This window comes from Protopterus annectens, chromosome 13.part0, assembly GCF_019279795.1.
Source record: "Protopterus annectens isolate FY-2018-M chromosome 13.part0, PAN1.0, whole genome shotgun sequence".
NCBI lineage: Eukaryota > Metazoa > Chordata > Ceratodontiformes > Protopteridae > Protopterus > Protopterus annectens.
Window position 1 is genome coordinate 658,412,832 of NC_056747.1, and position 20,775 is coordinate 658,433,606.

The 20,775-nt window shown below is 38.9% G+C and overlaps 1 protein-coding gene across 3 annotated transcripts in view; it reads right to left on the reverse strand.

Annotated features, from left to right (window-relative positions):
* The window catches only part of MYO1C (myosin IC), a 1,794,562-nt gene that overhangs the window by 67,389 nt on the left and 1,706,398 nt on the right, over nt 1-20,775 (reverse strand). The gene's annotated exons all lie outside the window — the stretch shown is intronic.

Sequence of the window (20,775 nt, forward strand, 5' to 3'; positions counted from 1 at the left end):
TGTTCTTGTTGTGGAACTCTTTCTATTGCTTTCATTCGAGTCAGCAGAGTGATTTGCTTGATAGCCTCTGCCCTCTGATTTTGTGGTAGGTTTGGCATACCTTGTTTTCTTGGTAAGGTATGAAAATGAAACCTGTACCCTCGGTCTATAATGTCCAAAATCCATTTGTCCTTTGTCAGTCTGTGCCAGTTTTCTGCAAACAGAGATAATTTCCCGCCCAAGGGAGCTTCTAGTTGTTCCCTAGTAGGTGGTAGTAGAGGAAAGTCAGTGAGGTTGTGGTTGTGGGGCAGGTGAAACCCCTGCGTCACTTCTTTGGTTTCCTGACTGCCATTGTCATCCCCTGTAAGGGCCTCTTCCTCGGCCACGTCTGTTCTTACCCCTTTGAAACTTTTCTGGATTAGGAAAGGCCCAGTTTTTTGAAGGCCAATTCCTACTGAATCTGGGGGGCTGAACCTGGAGGAAATCTTTCACAGTCTGAACTGATTTTGCTTTTTCTTCAATGGTCTTTAACACATCCTTAGCATTTGCACCAAAAAGCTTGTTTTTTTCCAAAGGTGCATCCAGAAGTTTTGCTTTTACATGATCTGGTAGAGGTTGATCTTTTACCCAAGCATGTCTACGAATGACTGCCCCTGTCATAGCTGCCCTACATGAAGCTTCCAGTGCATTATATCCACACTGCAGGAAGTGATTGCTTACTTGCTTAGTGTTATGTACAGCTTCCTGCAAAGACTTCCTGTCTAAAGGATCAGGAGAGGCTAATGTTTTTTGCAAATCTTCTAACAGATAATCCTGATATTGTAACATATGAAAAAGGCAATTTAAAGCTCTCATAGATAAGGTAGTGGATGTGTAAACCTTTTTGCCCCATCTCTCTAATGACCTAGCTTCCCTGTTGGAGGGCAAAGGATTTTTTGAGGTGGAGGCTGAAACTCCTTTAGGCCCCTGTGAAATAGTTTCCAAATCAGCAGAATGGGCCCTGAATAAATGGGAATGAGTTTCTGGGACCCTGTAATACCTGTCTGGCTTGGCTGGAGCAGGAGGAAGAGAATCAGGGGCAGCACTAAAGTCAGAATACAAATCATCCAGAACATCAAGTACAGGAGGAATAGCTAAGGGCCTGTGCTGAGGGTTCTTAAGGAAAGTCCTAAGGCGTTTCCTAGAATCAGAATATTCCTGACCCTGCCACTTGAAATGTTCCCTCATGATGTGCAGAACTTCCCCAAAAGAAATATCCTCAGGAGGGGAGGCCGAGGGGATGGAATCTTCTGCATCCGAGTCCTCATAGGTCTGGAAGAGCTCTTCCTGACTGAGTGGACAGAGCCCTCAGAATCTTCATCTGAAGGAGTAGGATCAGAGGGTTCAACCCGGGGCCTTTTATCAGGAGGAGGCTGGGATCCTCTCTCAGGATGGGCCTGTGAACCTCTAATCATGGAAATCAAATCAGCAGCCATGGACATAATTTGTGTCTCTGGAGTCGGCTGAGGTAAGGATTTAGAAGTAATATGCTTTGTTTTGCTGGCTGCCTTAGCCCTAGTGTAGGCCTTAATAGACATGGCCATAGGGGGCCTGGCAGCTCCACGTGCAGGAGTGACCTTGTCTACAGCAATGGTCTCGGGCATTTCCTCGGTTTTGGTATGCGGAGGAAAAACTATAACTGGCGTCGGAGTAATGTCTGGAATCGGAGTCATCGGTAATGCGGTGTCTTCGGTTCGGAGCGGTGGAGAGACCATCTCAGAGGGAACCGGAGCACTCACGCTAGGTTTTGGCGTGGAGTCGGTGGTAGACGCGGGCCGAGGATGTCGGTCCCGGTCTTTTCGCTTTTTGGGAGTTTGCGATGTCAGAAGATACGACGGCATGGTGTAAGCAAAATTATCGCCAAAAAAATCTTCAGCGAACTCCGCCCGGCGCCTGAGAGAGCGCTTGTTGAAGCGAGCACAGGCTACACAGGCCGAGACATTGTGGTCTGGGCCCAGGCAAGGGAGGCAGTAAGAGTGGAAATCCTTATGAGGTATTTGTTTACCACAAGAAATACAATTGTTAACTTCTTCAGTAATTTCTGACATCGGCTGAGGCAAGAAAAGGTCCCCAATGGGGTACTTAGCTTTTTTGATGACTTCGGTATCGTAGAATACAGGAGCTGACCGACCGGCACTTGCGAACTGCTTCTGCTTCGGGCACCACGCGGCAAGAAAGACTGAAGAAAATGGCGTCGGCTGATGCTTATGTACTCCAGCCGCTCTGACGGAGAGAAATGCGACATCAGCCGACGTCGGACCCAGACTTTGGAATCCGGCCGACCGAGGGCTGCCTGAGGCAGGACAACCCACATGTTATGACTGCAGTTGCATTCTTGAAGGACATCTACTGGCATGCAAAAAAAATTTAACCGCTGTTCTCTTTTTAAAGGGCTTAAATTGCACTTTATTATAGACAACCACATACAATTCTAAAACCAAGAATTGTGTGGTCTGTTTGTTAACAACAAAAGTAAACTCCAACCCAAATGGGTTACTGTTTAACAACTGTATAAACCCTTCAAACTCTTTTACATCACCTTTACAAATAAAAATAAGATCATCTATGCAACGTTGGTATCTATGAACTTTGAAAAAAAGTCTGTAGGATACAAACATACATTTTCAAAATAGGACATGAAAACAATGACATATGAAGGGCAACATTTGCTCCCATAGCTGTACCCTCCTTTTGCTGTAAAATCTCATTATTAAAAACAAAATAGTTATGCGTCAGAGCAAACTGCAACAATTTTATCAGGAACTTAGTACGTGGACCTTCACCCAACAATTTCTCTACTGCTTCTAAACACCATCTTAACCTGATGTTAGTATACAAATTCTTGAAATCAACATTAGCCCAATAAAAATCATCTTCCCAACTCATACATTTTACCAATGCACAAAAGTCATTGGTATTTTAATATTTGAAGGAATTTTACATAAATACTTCTTTAAGTAGCTATCTAAAAAAAATTCCAACATGTTCAAGGTAAAAGCCACAGCTAGAGACAACAGGTTTCCCTGGGGGTTCAGTTAAGTTTTTATGGATCTTGTGCATAGCTTGAAAGGTGGGGTCTCTGGGAAATTGTACTAATAACATCCTGTTAGGACAAGAAACCTAATCTCTCACTCCATTCCAATAGAATAGCCAGTTTCACATATTCACCCTCATTAAATAAGTCATATACCACTTTATGATACTGCGATTTAGACATAATAACCCAGTTATCTCCTTGTCTTCTTGTAAAATACATACTTATCATTCCTGAGCGGTTTTAAAATCGACCACTCCTGCTTATCCAAATTATACTTTTTATCCAATCTAAAACTTCATATATTCATATTCAGTCTTCTTACACAAAGCATTCTCAAAAGTAATTAACACAGAAGACTTTTTTGGCAGTTTAAAAGTACTACTATTAGGCAACTTTGATATGGCTAACTTGCCATAACCAGTGCAAAATGCCTCACTCATTTCATTAACATCATGAACATTATCATCATCACTTAAGTCAATTGCCTCTTTATCAAAACCACAAAACTCATTTTCATAAATGGATAAGTCCAAAGGCAAGTCATTTAAACTAGTTTCCACCGACACACCTCTTTGCTGCTTTTGAGCATGGAAATACAACCGCAAATGTAATTTATAACAAACATTTGACATCAAACAAAATATCTGCCAGAGAAAGAAATTTAGTAGACACAAACTTGCTCCCTTTCAACAATACTTTCAAAATTTGGGAAACACGAAAGTCCCAAATTAGCAATATTCAAATTGCCATTAACAGACCTAAGTTTATTTGAAATGGATGTTAAAGTTCTTAAGCAGCAGTCTTACTGCTGACAACCTGGTGGGTGGATTCAAGCCAACACAATTCAATTCCATCTGTTGTGACCTTTACTTCTTCCACCTCTTTTTCTGCTACTGGATTGAAATCCTGCTTGTGACTTTTGTTTGCCCTCTCCACGTTTGGCTGGCTGTTCTTCCATCTGAACGCTTTCAAAAGAAACACTTTTCCTCTGGAGTTTAAGTTATACTTCATCCTTACTTGCTTCTCTGACATATATTTCAATAATTTGCACTTGGACACTAATCCCATGTATTCTGCTGAGTTACCTATCTGTGAATATATAATGTACCCTAAACTGAATGAACCAGTCTATCTTCTATATACACTTTTTTATGATTATAATGTGCATTTATCTGTACTCACATGTATTCTACTGAATTACCAGTCTGTGTATATACAATGTTATGTTAAAATGAATGTACCTGTGTATCTTCTATATGTACTATTTAAGTTTTTTAAATGTCAATTTATCTGCATTTTACATATTTTTACGTGGAGCTTTTCTCCCTGGGCCTCCATTGAAAAAGGACGTGTGTCCAGTCGGACTTTCCTGGTAAACAAATGTAAAATAAAATAAACAAAAATAAGTACATGAAGCAGATGGGACCTCAGTTTACTGTCTCATCCAAAACATGATATGCAACACTCACCTAATGCACTGCAGTGTCAGCAATTCAATCATCTGGAATGAGAACAGAACTCACAGCCTTCTGGTCTTCCAGCACTAAAGCAATGTGTGCTACCTGATGCACAAGTACACTACCTGAGAGTACCTGATGTAGTACCAAAGGGCATTTTCATTCCATTATTATTTTTTTTTTCTCAATTGTTTTTATTGAAAATTTTAACAAAACAATATATGACAATAGAAATATTGTACAACAAACACACATCTAAAATAATAATAAACTAAAATAACTATTTACAATGGTGTCTACTATATAACAAAGCTTTTTAAACAAAAAATGAAATATGAACAGAGTAGTAGTTAGTTAATTATTAAAGTCTGTTTATCCGGCAGTTCTTTGAATTTCAACCATATATTATATGAAGAGGTAATTCTAGATGCTCTTGTCATGATCATGATAAGTTTAAGCTGACAAACTTCAGTTGCCAAGCATACAAACTCCTCCACAGAAATGTTAGTCTGATTCTTCCAGTTTTGGCGATGACTTTTCTTGCTAATGTTAAGATACTCAGTAAAACAGGGGATTTTAATTTTGTGGCACAAGTAAGAATAAGTGTATTAAATAAAATAAGAGATTTGGTCCGCATAAATTTATCATTAAAAACAGACTAATATAGAATTTATATTATCTTAATATGTTTTAAGGTTTATACAATCGTAAAACATATGTTGCCAGTCAGCTTTAACATTTAGTTTATATTTCCAACATCCTATGTCTTTATTAAATATCAATTCAACTTTATGTGGTGTGATAAAGGTTCTGTGTAAGAACTTCCAATAGAATATCCTCCACCTCAGTGATGAAGTAGTTTGGTTTGAAGACTGGAGTATTAGTGTTTATCATCTTCATTTGGGGAGTTATTATTAATAAGTCTAAAATAACTCCAATAGCTTTTTTCTCTGTGACATACTGTTGATTTCTCAAGTACCTTATATATTTTAGATAAAAAAACCCTTTCCAATTACATTCTCGTGTATTAGAATACTGAGCAAATCAATGAATGTGGGAATGAATTTCTAACTATTGGTTGCATTAGATTAACCTCATGTTCAACCAATTGTCTACAACTTTGAATTTCTAACCACGTCTTTGCTTAACTCAAATTTATTAATGATACGGTCAACATTTTGTAACTTCCACTGTCTAATATAACAACAGGTTTTTGTCTTTAAATGTAGTTGTCGTTAAATTAAATGTATTAATAGTACTTTGAGTGTAGGCAATTTGAAATGCGAAGAATCCATGCTTTACATTCAGGGCTCCTGAAAACAAAATTTATAAAGGAGGTTATTATCATAGTAACATAATAGGAGTTAACTGGTTTGTTTTTGTTTTCTATAAAATAGTTTTTTGCTAACCAATGAAATGTATTAGTAGCTATTTAGTATGAAATTATTTTGTTAAATTATTGATCTACACCAAATACATCCCCTAATATTTTCCCTTTGGCATTATAATTATTTAACCAAGAAACTGTTGTGTTAACAATTGAGGATAAGGAATATAATTCTAAATCTGGAAGACTAATACCACCAGATGTCCAAACTCTAATGTGATGGTTTAAAGCCAATCTAGGCTTATTAGGAAACCATAAAAATCTCAGAAACAAAGAATTATACTCCTTTTATATTTTTGGGGGGAGTGGGAGGGATAAAGATTGTATTATATACAGAATTTAAGAAGGATAATCATTTTAATTAAGGACAGTCTCTCTTCCATAGTGAAAAAAATATTCCATTTATTAAGAGTTTGTTTTATGGAATTTAAGTTTTGATATAATTAAGGGGTTTTATATCTTTAATATTATCAGACACGATTAGCCGTTAAGTGATTTTACCATCTTTTACAATGTATTTATTTACTTTCTTATCTATTTTTATTAATATTAAAATTAACAGGTAGTATTTTAGTCTTATTAAAACTAGGTCCCAATTTCTTCTGGAATATTTGTATTCCTTGGAATACTGCAATAAGAAAAAAAATGCAATCAGACAAAGTTAACAGGCTGTCATCTGCAACTAATTGTATTTTCGGGATTAAATCATGATTTATTAGTATGCCTTTGATGTTTTTAATTTACCTTATATAATTTGCAAACAGTTCTATAACTAGAGCAAAAAGCAATGGGGACAAGGGACAACCTTGTTCAGTACCTTTAGTAATCATGATTGATTGGGAAGTATATGAGCCTATCCTAATGTATGCAATGGAGATTTCATAGAGAAGTTTGATTAATTGTAAGAAATTGTTTCAAAATTACATTCCTCCAGTACTAATAGGAAGTACTTGAAATTAAATGAATCATATGTACTACTGATAGCCATACTAACTAAAGTTGGTTCTTTTTTTGAATTATTGGTATAAAATAATATCAATAGAATACTACCAATTTATCACAGGTGTTCCTGTTCATTATAAACCCAGTCTGATCATTGTTTATCAACATTGGAAGACTTTTTTTTTTAATCTAGAGGCATAGATTGCCATGAATATTTTATAATCTACATTCAAAAATGAAATCTATATGAAGAATATTGTGTTGAGCCCTTGCCATGTTTTAAAACTGAGAATGTTAGAGTGTATTTTCCAGGATGGTGGTATCTTCGTAAGTCCTTTAACTATTGAAAACACCTCAAGTACAATACCCAAAAGCATCCCTAGTCATCATTTTGTATAGTTTGGGTATTATACTGCCATTTCCAGGAACAAATTTCTAACTATTGGTTGCATTAGATTAATTTGAATTCTGAGTTCAGACACTGATATAGGCTTGACATTTGCTTTTATTTGATCCTCTGACAGTATATATTTTTTATAAATGTTTTAATTAGAATTTCTGTATCCATTGTTAGTTTGTGTTGATTAATCTTATTAAAATGAGACCTGAAAACATCCACAATATCTTCTATTTCAGTAACCTTCTTTTTACTATTAGATGAGTATAAATCTTTGATGTGGCTGGATTTAACAATCATTTTTGATCTACTAGCCAGTTTATGCATGGATGATTTATGGAATAATTAGTTATTTTAATCTTTTCTAAATTCATCACAGTTTTATGTTGTAAAATGTCTAGTGATTTACTGTTTAAAGGACCACAATGAGATTCTATTATTAAATGCTCAACTTCTCTGCCTTTTTTCTCTCTATGTACTGTCCCTGTTATGAATAAACAATACAGCATTTAAAATATTATAAATTGACTGTTTCTCTCCACTACAACAGTATCTTATTGCACTGTGGTGGTTTCACTTTCAAAAAACTTTTGTCCCGCCCTGAAAAAAGCTTGCTGCAGTCCCCAATTCAGTGATGTCGTCAAGGTCACTGAATACAGGTAGTTTTCTGCCCATTTCCCTCCCAAAACTGACATCACCACTACAGTCCTAAAAACCCACCCATACTGTGATGTCACAGCTCCCTGGTCCTTCCACTACCCATACAGAAAGTAATGGCTAAAACAGGGAAGCAGTACATGAGTCAAGTCTCCTGCTGTGAGCTGTCAATCAGCAGATAACAGGTCAAATTATCCTTAGCACTTTGACAGCTAGGGAAGTTACATGTGAAGAGGGATGAGAGATAAGTCATAGTAGTACAATTCAGGCTTCACAAAAGACTGCAGTTTAGCTATTCTAAAAAGCAGCAGCAGTAAAAAGCACTTTGAAAGTCTGTTCTGTGGCATTTGCACCGTTGTGTTTTAAGTAGTCAGTGTATGGCATGAAATGTTACTTAAAACTAACTGAATGAAAGACAGCAGTGTATGCATGTAAAATCAATGCAGTGACAGGAGCTTTAGGAAGAAAGAGGCCCACATGATGTATTTTTTTACAGACAATCACTGCACTGTGGGATACCTAGAGGCAGACTAAACAATCAGAATTACTTCAAGATGCCAGACCCCATGTGGCCAGATTCTGAAATTACATACAAACATATTTAAAAACCTGTAAAATAGTCACAGAGTGGTGTTAAAATATAGGAAACACCAAACCATGATGAAATGAACACATTTTGTGAGTCTGTGGGTGCAGCTCTCCTTTAAGCTATTTGTTTTTCCTTTTTGACTAATTTTAACTTATCAATTTACTCTTGTAAATCTATCAAGTCTTTGTCCCATTGTTTCTTTTTTGTGCATACCAACTTGTAATTTTGCCAAAAAGGTATGTTTTTAGACGGTCCCATACAGAAATCTCTGAGGCGTTACCTGTATGATTGAAGTTTGAATTTCTTTATTAAAGAACTCCTTAAAGTCTTTCATATTGGTTATATATGCAGGAATCCTTTTAACTGGGATATTACTAGAATTCAGTACAACTCCAAATGTTATCATGTTATGATCCAACAGTGGACAAGAGACTACTTTAACATTATCTATTCTACTAGTGATCTCATTTGAAACATATACTCTATTCATAATTGTGTCCCATTCCTGTGTGAGAAATATGTAAAGAGCGAGTCTGATACTGAAAACTCTTTTTTATTTCACATATTATACAGGTCAGTGAAATCCATCATATCCTTAACTGAGGGAGTTTCTTCCTTTTACAGCTGGTTTTGGTATCCTTGTCAGATAAAATACAATTAAAGTCACCTGCATAAATAACATTTCCCTTTGATATTTGTATTACTTCCCCCAGCTGTTGTTTAACTGATTGTATGGTATCCAACAAACATTAATAAAAGTGTATAGTTTTATTTTAGTCACTAAACAAAACATGACTTTTTCATCACTAAATGTATTCAGGATTTTGGGTAGAGGCAAATAATGTTCCCATAAATTAGCCACCCCTCTTCTCTTTTGTTTATAATTAGAGCTAGTCAATATAGAATAGTGTTTATTATTAAATCTGTCCAAATCTTCTTTTACTAAATGTGTTTCCTGGAAAAAGATAACTTGGAAATGAAATATTTGTAAACATTTATATAAACTACCCCTTTTATAACCTTTAATCCATTGATATTAATTGATATGCATTTCAAGTTGGCCATACTACCGAAATAGGAAAAAATAAATATTACTGTACATACAATACCCTCATACATTTGTAAATAATATGGTACTGCAAACTACTATAATATCTAGTGAACTACTTACTCATAGATATAAGTATAAGATAATTGAGATTAACTGTGAACTTTCTATTGAGAATAGTAGACACAAAAAAAAGTTTGTACACTGTTATACATGCACTGTGCCCCCCCATGGAGTTTAAATCTCCTGGTTTGAATAGCAATCCTATTCAAACATTACCCCCTACCCACAAATAGGCATCTAGCATCACTCTACTACTTCTAAAGTTATGATATATGAAAGCTCTAACTTACTTAACAAAATTAAAAGGAGTATATACAATAATATTCAGACTATAAACACTCATTTGCTTGCTATAAAACTTATAAACTGTAAAGTATATCAGATCTTACAGTCATATGGTTCTATTCTATTTACAAGAGCCTATACAGTATTATAATAAATCCAATCATTTTTTTCAATTTTGAGAAAAAAAAAAAAAAAAAAAGAGATCAACACAAATAAGACAATACATACAACATTGTTCACAACAGTCATGCTATAGTACCAATATTCTACTGCATATTACCGATAATGTGACTAACTAGTTAACTATTTAAACTCAGTTCTGGCTACAAGACTGTAAATGCTTGGATATTATTGCAGACACATAGGATACTTCAAAGAACAAATAAACTTCGCTAAAAAAACTTTTGTCTATTTGTGAGGATTTGCATATACAATTATCTTTCAAAACATGTCTATTCTATAAATAGGATATCATAAACACTAGAACATACTATTGGACAGCGCAGTGGTGCAGCAATAGCACTGCAGCCTCACAGCAAGAGGTTCTCTGGTTTGATTCTCAGCTGGGGTGCCTTCTGTGCGGAGTCTGCATGTCCTCCCTGCTTTTGTGTGGGTTTTCTCCAGGTGCTCCGGTTTCTTCCATGTTATAAAGACAAGTATCTGGAGTGTTTCTTCCCAGGCCTCTGCTGAAAATTAACTTAGTTCCAAGTTGGACTTACCTGGTAAATAAGAAGTTATGTTCTTACCATAACGTTCCATGTGAATTGTTGATCCCGCCTTTGTTCTTACACACGGGTTCGGAGCCTATCCTCGGCTCCGAGTCGGCCGCATCACTAGCTCCGCATCTTCGAGAAAGCTCGAGGCACAGTAATATCCCATGATCCTCAGGTGCTAACCCTCAGATCTAGTTTGCTATACCAGAAGAATCCCTTTAGAACTGTGTCTTGAACACTTATAAACAGATACTACACAGTGTCTGGAACCCTACTCTCAAATAGAGGAGAAAAGATGCCATTACTTATGTACAATAATATGCTAACAATATCTAGAAAAGGCTGAAAAGGAATTCAGTTGAAAACGTTCTCCCAGACCGCAGGACGGGGGATGGAGGGGGGGGGGTGTAAGAACAAAGGCGAGATGAACAATTCACATGGAATGTTATGGTAAGAACATAACTTCTTAATGTGAAATTGTTCAATCTCGCCATTTGTTCTTACACACGGGTAGCGTCCCTAGCTCCTTTTTCCTGGGTGGCTCAAGGGAGAACATTCCTGAGTACAGTGGAACCAAACATCGCCGTGTCCCTGGAGCTTTTGTCTAGTTTATTGTGGGCGATAAAAGTATGTGGTTTTGCCCAAGTTGCCGCTGCACAAATGGTATCTAAAGGCAAACGAGCTGAAGAGGCAGCGATCGCCCTTGTAGAATGAGCTCTGGGTTTGAAAGGGAGTTGCTGTTTCGATTCAGCATATACAAAATTTATGCAATCTGAGAGCCATTTGGATAAGGTAACTTTCGTTACTGCCTGTCCTTTCTTTTGGTCAGCATATGAGACAAATAGTTGGTCTGACTTTCTGTACTCTTTTGTCCTATGTAAGTAAAATCTCAGTTGCCTGTGAACGTCCAATTTGTGCAATGTGTATTCTAACTTATTGGAATGTTTTTTAAAGAAGGTAGGTAGTTCTATAGACTGATTGATGTTTTGAATCGAACAAACCTTCGGAAGGAAGGACGGATTGGTGCGCAAGGTTACTCTATCTGGATGAAAAATCATGTACGGGGACCGGATGGATAGAGCCTGTAACTCTGAAACTTTCCGGGCGGAAGTGATGGCAACCAGAAAAAGCGTTTTCCACGAAAGAAATTTTAACGGACTTGTAGCTGCTGGTTCAAATGGTGGCAACATGAGTTGTGACAGCATGAGATTAAGATTCCAAGGGGCTATTGGATTACGAAAGGGGGGACGGAGGTGAAAGGTACCTTTCATGAAGGCTTTACAAAGCCTGTGGGACATAAGAGAACCATCTTCACGGCCAATATGAAAATTGGATATAGCCGCCAGTTGAACCCTTATAGTGGATGTTGATGCTCCTTCTTGAAAAAGTGTAGTAAGAAAATCTAGTATCTTGTGTACTGGATCCCCGAATGGATCTATACCTTGTTTGGAGGCCCAGTGCGCAAAACGGTTCCATTTGCTGTTGTACAATTTCCTTGTAGATGGTTTGTGAGAAGATACAATAATTTGTTGTACTGCAGGGGATACTAACTCCGACCTGGCTAAGATGGGAAGTGTAGCAGCCAAGCTGTCAGTTTGAGGGACTTGAGAAAGGTGTGAGGAACTCCCGACGAATGTGTCAACAGGTCTGGCTCCGGGTCCAGCATCCATGGTTCTTCCACTTGATGAGATTGAAGGAAGGGAAACCAGATTTGTCGAGGCCAGAATGAGGCTATCAGTATTATGGTCCAATCCAGACGTTTGGCTTTCTGCAAAAACCTGGGAATTAGTGGAACAGGAGGAAAAGCGTAAAGGAGACCCGGGGGCCAACCGTATACCACTGCGTCCCTGGGGACACCCCCTGGAGGGGGTAACAGGGCAAAGTAGCATCTGCATTTGGCATTCAATGGGGATGCAAACAGGTCGCAGCAAGGCTGGCCCCATCTGCGGAAGATCTCTTCCGTCACTTGAGGTTTGAGGGACCACTCATGAGGGAACAGGATGGCTCTGCTCAACCTGTCCACGATTACGTTGGAAGTCCCCGGGATGTGCGTTGCTATCAGAAAGTGTCCAGTGGACTTTGCCCATTGCCAAATTCTGAGGGCCTCTCTGCATAACGGGTAAGATCTGGTTCCCCCTTGCTTGTTTATGTACCAGACCACTGACATGGTGTCTGTCTGAAATGTCACTGTTCCCCGAGGTAAGGACTTGTGAAAGTGTTGCAACGCTAGAAACACTGCCCTCAGCTCTAGAACATTGATGTGCAGATTGTACTCCAAGTTGGACCAATGACCTTGGACTGTTTGTCCCTAAAAGAATCCCCCTCACCCTATCAGGGAAGCGTCCGTGGTTAGAGTTGCTACTGGAGTGGGTAATACAAACAGTCGTCCTAGTGTTAGCTCTTGACTGTGTATCCACCACAAGAAATCCTTCTTGCAAAAATTTGTGATCAAGATTTCGTGAGACAGTGGAAGTTGTCGATACGACCACTGGGCGAATAGCATCCACTGAAGAATCCTCATATGCATCCTGCCTAAAGGAACTACAATAAGGGAGGCTGCCATCAAGCCTAGTACTCTTAATATTTGTCATGCAGGGACTCTCTTGCTGTGTAGAAGGACCGAAATTTGATGCCTGAGGTCTGATACTCTTGGTGGGGGGAGAGTAACTTGAGCCAGGGAGGTGTCTAGCTGTGCTCCTATAAATAAGATACGCTGTGACGGCGATAAGACAGATTTTCCAAAATTCACGTTATGCCTAGTGAAGAGCTGAGACTGATGGTGTAATCCCTGGCTTGTAGAAGACGATACTCGGTGGTGGCGGATAGGAGCCAGTCGTCTAGATAAGGAAACACCCAGAATCCCCTTCGTCTCAAGTGAGACGCTACTACTGCTATGCATTTGCTGAACACCCTGGGGGCTGAGGTGAGACCAAAGGGCAGAGCGCGAAACTGGAAATGACTGGCTCCCAGCCGGAAGCGCAGGTGATCTCTGGACGCCCTGGCCATCTTGATATGGTAGTACGCGTCTTTGAGATCTATAGAGCACATCCAGTCGCCCTTCTGCAGAAAGGGAAGGATTGACTGTAGCGTGACCATCTGGAACTTTTCCTTTTTCACAAAGGTATTTAATTTGCTGAGGTCTAAAATTGGCCTCCAGTCCCCTGTTTTCTTTGGAACTAAAAAGAACCTTGAGTAAGTTCCGGATCCTATTTGGTCCGCCGGGACTGGTTGGATGACTCTGTTTTCGAGCAACCTTCCTATCTCTACGGTTGCCTGGTCTCGCAGACTGGGTGGAACGTCTGGGAGCTTTTTGGAGTTGGGTGACATTTTGATGAAGGGAATGTTGTAGCCTCTGGTAACTATGCTCTTTACCCAGGAATCTGATGTAAGATTTAGCCAGGCCTCTGGGTATAAAGCCAAGCGACCCCCGACTGCCTCCAAAGTAGGACAGTCGGGCCTGTACTCAGGAGTGCTGGAAGGGCTTTCCAGAGAAAGTCTCTCTGTCGCCCTGATTTTGCGGACTCCCTCTGCCGGCTGGGCGGCGTCTTCCATTTCTTCCCCTCCTCTGCCTCTGGAGGGAGCTTCACTTTGGGTGTGCTGAAAAGATCCCGGAGTCTTTCAGAACCACATTTTTCCTCCTCTTTGCCCTTTAGGGTAGGGTCTAGATGGGATGGAAAAACGGACCCCTATGGCAGACAGGGTCTTCCCTTCTTGTTCACACCTCGTGAGAGTCTCCTTTACTTTGGGTCCAAACAAGGAGGCACCAAAGGGGGCATTGGCAAAGGAAGACTTAAAGGCTTCCGCAAAGGAGCATAAGCGCAACCAGGATTGCCTCCTCAGGGCGATCGCTGAAGCTGCCCCTCTACTCGACTCTTCGGCTGCGTATGAAATCAGCCTCATGGATGAGTTGACTATGGAGTTTAGGGTGTTAAGTTGCGCTGTCACTTTCTCGGCGACAGCAGCATGTGTGTGTCCCTGGAGAGTATCTCCCAGTTCCTTAATGAGATCTCTCTGTAAACGCGTGAAATGCGTAAGGTAGTTGAGCGATCGGATGGAAAAAGTCACCGAACTAAATATGCGCTTCCCATATCTGTCCATCGTCCTAGAATCCTTATTAGGAGGATGGACAGAGGAAGATGATTCAGACATCTCTTTCTTAGTGGCCGCCGCCACCACCATAGTATCCACGAGAACCCCTTTTGTAAGATAAGATTTGTCCTGGGGGGCCGTCATGTATTTATTTGGCTTACGAGGGACTGGTTCCACTGTATCAGGCATTTCCCAAGCCCTCTGGGCTATTAGATCTATGAGATCGTCAAATGGCGGAGTCACCCAGGAGGTGGAAGGTTGAGTCCCAAATGCCTTCAGTAAGACCGATTCATCCACAGAAGGGGTAAGAGTTTGCCAGTCCCCCCTTTGTTTCAGGATTTCCAAAATGTCTGCAAATGAGACATCCTCAGAGGGGGACCGTGGGGACCCTTCTGTTTCATCTAAATCGGTATCAGATGTGAGAGATTCCTGGGGGGAATCTATGTGCCTCCTCTTGCACAATCGTTTCCTCAGAACATCCTCAGCGGGAGCTTCTGGGGATGCATCTGAGGAACCAGAGTCGCCCTGTGGGGACTTCTGAGGCATTGGGTCTCGACGCTTGGTAGGAGCCGAAGACACAGAAGCAGAACGCGGACCTTTTGGGGAAGGAGACGAAAATACTGATGAAGTATGTGTCTGGTCAGACAAGACCTTCCTCATGATGTCAAAGGCACCGGTGCCCCGACCCGATCCAAAGAAGGAGGTTGTTTCTCCGGAATCGGAACCACGGGCTCCGACACCAAGGACGGATCTGAACTGATCTGAGCCGAGGCGCCGAGGGGAAGAGTTGGAACCGATATCTCGGTTCAACTATCCCCCCCAGAACCTAGGAAAGATCTTTGGCTCCGAGACTCTCCGGCTGGTTCCGAAAGAGTCGAGGTCAACGGAGCCGATAGCACTACTGGAGGCTTCGGCACTGAGGGCTCTACAATCATCGGTTCTTTGATTCCTAGCTCCGATGACTCGACGGGTCTCGGAGGAGGAAGTGTTGAGGGAACAGGAATAGTCTCGAGTTTCGAAACCAGCTGGGACGAAACCTCAATTAATTTGGACAAAGCAGAGTTCTCCATAAGCTTCTGTACCACTCAGTCCACATCGGAGTCGGAAAGGGGCCTCGAAGAACGGGTTGAAGGGATCGAAGCCGTCACCGAGCGAAGGATAGCAGACGGTGGTACCTCTGACACCGGCTCCAAGACCTGAGCCTCGGTCAGAGATAAACTCTCGACACCTGGCACCGAGGTCATAGGAGCCGGCGTCCGAATCTGAAAAGAGGTGCTCGGAGCCGATGACTTGGGCTCCGACACTCTTGAAGACTTCGACCCCTTCGAAGACTTGGATACCTGTTCAGCCTTGTCCAGGGCCTCCTGAAAATCGGGTTTAAGCAACCCTCTGTCAACCAACTTCCTGCGTCTTTCCAGCATGACCCTCCCACTAAAGGAATGACAAATGGAACAGTCTTCCTGCAAGTGGAGAGGGCCAAGACAGTAGACGCAGGATGAGTGGTTGTCAGTAATGGACATCTTCTGTCCGCACTGACACCTTTTAAAACCAGATTTGGCTTTCTCTGACATTTTGAAGTAAAAAATCCAAAAAACACAGCACACTTAAGAAAAATCACTATATAATACTAAGTGTAATAATTTTAAAGTTTGGAATAATAATAAACAATTTAAATCTAACCTAATATATATATAAAAATGCACAACACAGCACACTATGATATATATATATATATATATATATATATAGAATAAAAAGGAAAAAGTTAAGGCAAACATTTTTTAAAATACTGTCAACCCTAACAGAAAAAACCCGAAGGCCTTAACTAGAGAAAATTTTAACTAACTAAACTAGTCTAAATACTCACAAATAACACCCTATACTATATTATTTATTTAAACACTAAAATATGACTATAAATCTGTAGAAAAGAGAACTACATATCAAGAAAGTAGAAAAAAAATATACTGGCCCGAGCCTCTCAATGCGATCTGCTGCTAGCGGCAAACTAGATCTGAGGGTTAGCACCTGAGGATCATGGGATATTACTATGCCTCGAGCTTTCTCGAAGATGCGGAGCTAGTGATGCGGCCGACTCGGAGCCTACCCGTGTGTAAGAACAAACGGCAAGATTGAACAATTTCACACTAAATGTTAAAATAATATAAAAAAAATACTACGAGATATAAAATAGTAAGATAGTAACTGTGATGTCTAAAATAACTAATATGTTCCCAGAGTTATATTTGTACTGAAGGATAACGTATGGTTGGGCAACATACAGATTACAGTCTTTTTAAGAAACACATGAATTCCCAGCTTATCAAAATGACTGTGTAATTTTGTCTGACTTTGTGGAAAACATGCCATTACCTTCATTTACTATGCGGCAAATTTTCAAATAACTTTCAGAGCATGAACTTCTAATATTGCCATGTATTTGAGCTCCTCATTTCCTTCTCTAAAAGCACATCCACATAGAAACCAACACAGATCACCACCACAACCAGTGTCATAAACATATACATATCTACTGCCCACATATGCATAACAAGTCAACCAAGCCAAGGAGCTAACATCAGCAGAAAAATAAGATCAACCGCCCTTCTTTAAATTAATACTTTGAATAATATAATATCTTAGGATAAAAGTTGAATTAAAAAAATGAAGTCTATATTGTGTATAGTGCCACAGTACTATAAAATGTATTATAAAATGACTGGCCAGTAATATTCAAAAAGGAGCATGCTGACTGGTCAGCCCAACCAGCGTGCATGTTGGAAATCTGAGAATATACCAATGGAAAAAGGTCCACTCACATAGACTTTTCCCATTAGTATGTCCCATAACATTTTTTACTTTTCTTTCTTTCATTTTTTTTTCTTATAAATTTACAAAACCAAAGACCTCAAACGAACGAGGAAGACAGCGCAGAGAAAAATAAGAAGATAATCAGGTACCCTCCGCAAAACTAAAGAAACGTACCTGATTATCCTCTTTTTTCCTCTGTCCCGTCTCTGCCATATATTCCAGATCTCCCAGTTTCTTTATATTTAAAAATACATTTAAAAAAAAAAAAAGGAACTGAGAGCTTCCTTTCGTCGTTGCTTCCTTTACACAGCACTGTACATCAGGAAAGCCCCAGGATACTGGAGAAAACGTGCAAGGGCACCACAGACACACTATACAAAGACATTATTTAAGAAAAGTATTTTTTTCTTAAATAATGTCATTGTATAATAGCAATAACAGACTGTGGTATATGGAAGATTAACCTACGGTTGGCTTTATTTAATCACGCCAATAGTGAGTAAATCTTCAATATAACGCACCATCATTGGTTATTGCTATATACATACATACATACATATAAATATATATATAAATATATATATATATATATATATATATATACACACACACACACACACACACACACACACACACACACACACACACAAAACTTAGAGAGAAAAATACAGGTTTTACAAGTGTTAAAATAGTAATTTTGAGGTACATGTAACAAATAGTGCAAGCTAATTAACACCTTCTTACTACTTGGCACTTAATTTATGTGTTAGAATCAAGCATAAAACAACCTTTTATCCAGTATTTCTTAGACAGACAGACACATATACGCACACACCAACACAACTCTGTATAAATTGCCTCCTGAGAGAAAAGGGTGGGAAAGAAACATTCTATTAGAACCTGTTCTATTAGAGGGAAATACCACTGTCAGTAAACACCTTTCATTCATATTACACTGAGAAAGAAGGCTGTGTAAGTGGTTAAACCCAACCCGCTCCTTGCAATTTAAGTACCTATGCTGTAACATTTCTTATCATTTATTATAACTGTTACTATCTGGTACGCTCTCGCGCCCTCTCTCTCTTTTTTTTTTTTTTTTTTTTTGTACATCTATCCTAGCATGGGAGGGGAGACCAAAAGAACAACTGACAGGTTTTAAAGTGAAATCCCAATCTTAAAACACAGAAATTGTCTTCACTACTGTATTTCTCCTCTCATAACCCCTCCCCAACAAATAAACCAGAAACAAACATCATAGATAAGACTACGCAAGAAAAAAAAATAAAAAAGAAAGAAAACAGCTTCATACACACTATATACACCCACCATTTTGTCACATCACTATATTAGTAAAAAAAAAAAAGCACCCAAACAGCCTAACTGTCTGATATCACTTAGAGAAGGCACATCCAAATCTCATACATGCAACAGTTCACATATTCCAATCAACCATGACACGTAACTTAAGGGTTAAAAGTTAGAAAAAACATAAACATTAAGTCCATTCACAACACACTTATTTAATGCACTACGAGGAACTTGCTATTATGTTACATTATCATGGGCTATCACTTTAGGATTTATGTGGCACATAAATGAAGAAAGGAAACAAGAACATATACAGTAAACTCCGGAACTCAAGTAACCAGAACTCTCAAGCAACCAGGAAAAAACTGAAGAAATACAGTACAATTTTCATGTGTTGCACTTTATGCCACAGAAACATACCTTATATTTTTAGTGTTTTAGAGTTTTAAAAAGGAAGATAGGAATAAATTCCCTCGCACCCCAACCTAAGAACAAGTCAAACCAAACAAATAGTATAAGATACAGTATTAGTCTAACTCTCAAGCAACCAGAAACTACAGTTATCCAGCATTTACCAATTCCCATGAGTGCCAGTTAACTGAGACTTTACTGTATGTAAAGAAAGCTTATTATTAGCTAAAGAGTTAATTTTTTAATACTTATTAAGCTAAGGCATATATTTAATATGGAAAATAAAATATAGAATATTAGCTTAGCAATACACATATAGGAAAAAGTGACATTTATTTACCTTATAGAGAAGTGAATCCTTGTTTCCTTCCTTTCACCTATATCTCCCATAACTGAATTAGTAAACTTTGCTAATAAAACCTAGTTAACATCAATGTTATACTAAAGCTAAGAGTCATTTGTCCTTTAGTTTCTTCTTCTCATTGGATTTCAAGGTATTTACTTCTGCTTGTCTCTTCAAAGTACTATTGTTCCAGTATGTATCTTAGATTTGGTCTAGATTTTTTGTTTAAAATGACAGTGCAGAGTGCTAGCCTTCAAAGTGGCTGACTTCATCAGGAAAGTATATTTTGAGCATGGCAGGAAAGAGCAAATGCACCTTAAACTCTCTTTTCTTAAGTTCTTTAATAAGAGGCAAAAAACTTTTCCTTTCTGTCATCACAGCACTGGAATAGTCATTATTAAATCATCTTAGTTTGTCATCCAGTTTAATAGGAGATTTGGACCAGGCTCTTTTAAGTATTAGACCCTCGTCTTGAGATGAAAACTACTTAACAATAACCGAGCTCGGTGAAGAGTTAGTACTTGAAGTACAAACTAGAGACCCGTGTGCTCTTTCTATGCCATACGACACAGCTTCAGATACATTTAGAGTTTTAGGAAGCCAGGCAGTAAGAAAGTTGACCATATTTTCTCTTTCTATTTTTTTTCAGGCAGTCCAAAATATGAATGTTATTTCTCCTGGTTCTGTTCTCCAAGTCATCAATTTTGTTTAGTAATAAGGTATTCTATCACAATAGAATTTCAATGTTGTTTTCATCTTCGGATACTCTGCCTTCTATGTCATTAAGGGCATCATCCATTCCAGATATCTGAGTTTTCTGTTTTAAAATCTAGTGCATCTGTCCCATCTGTTTGGCAGCTTTTTCTTTAAAGCTGTCAAGTCTGTTATCCATTCTGTCCATCTTTAAAGAAAGTTCTTGTATGTTATAAAGAACAGACTGGAGTTCTTTCTTTAAAGGCAAGTCCTGAGAGACCATCTTTGAATGACTCATTTCACAGCTACTGGTACAGACATTTCAAATGAATAATTTGACAGGAAAAAACTCAAATACTTAGAAGTTTCTTTTATAAATAATATCCTTCTATGTAATATCAGGTAACTGACTTTGCTTAAAAATTGGTTTGGGATATTATAAAAATACAATTTCCTGTCAGAAATAGAAATAGAGTAGCAGAACAACAAAACTGGGCTGCTAGCATGTCAGCATCCTGGCCATGCCC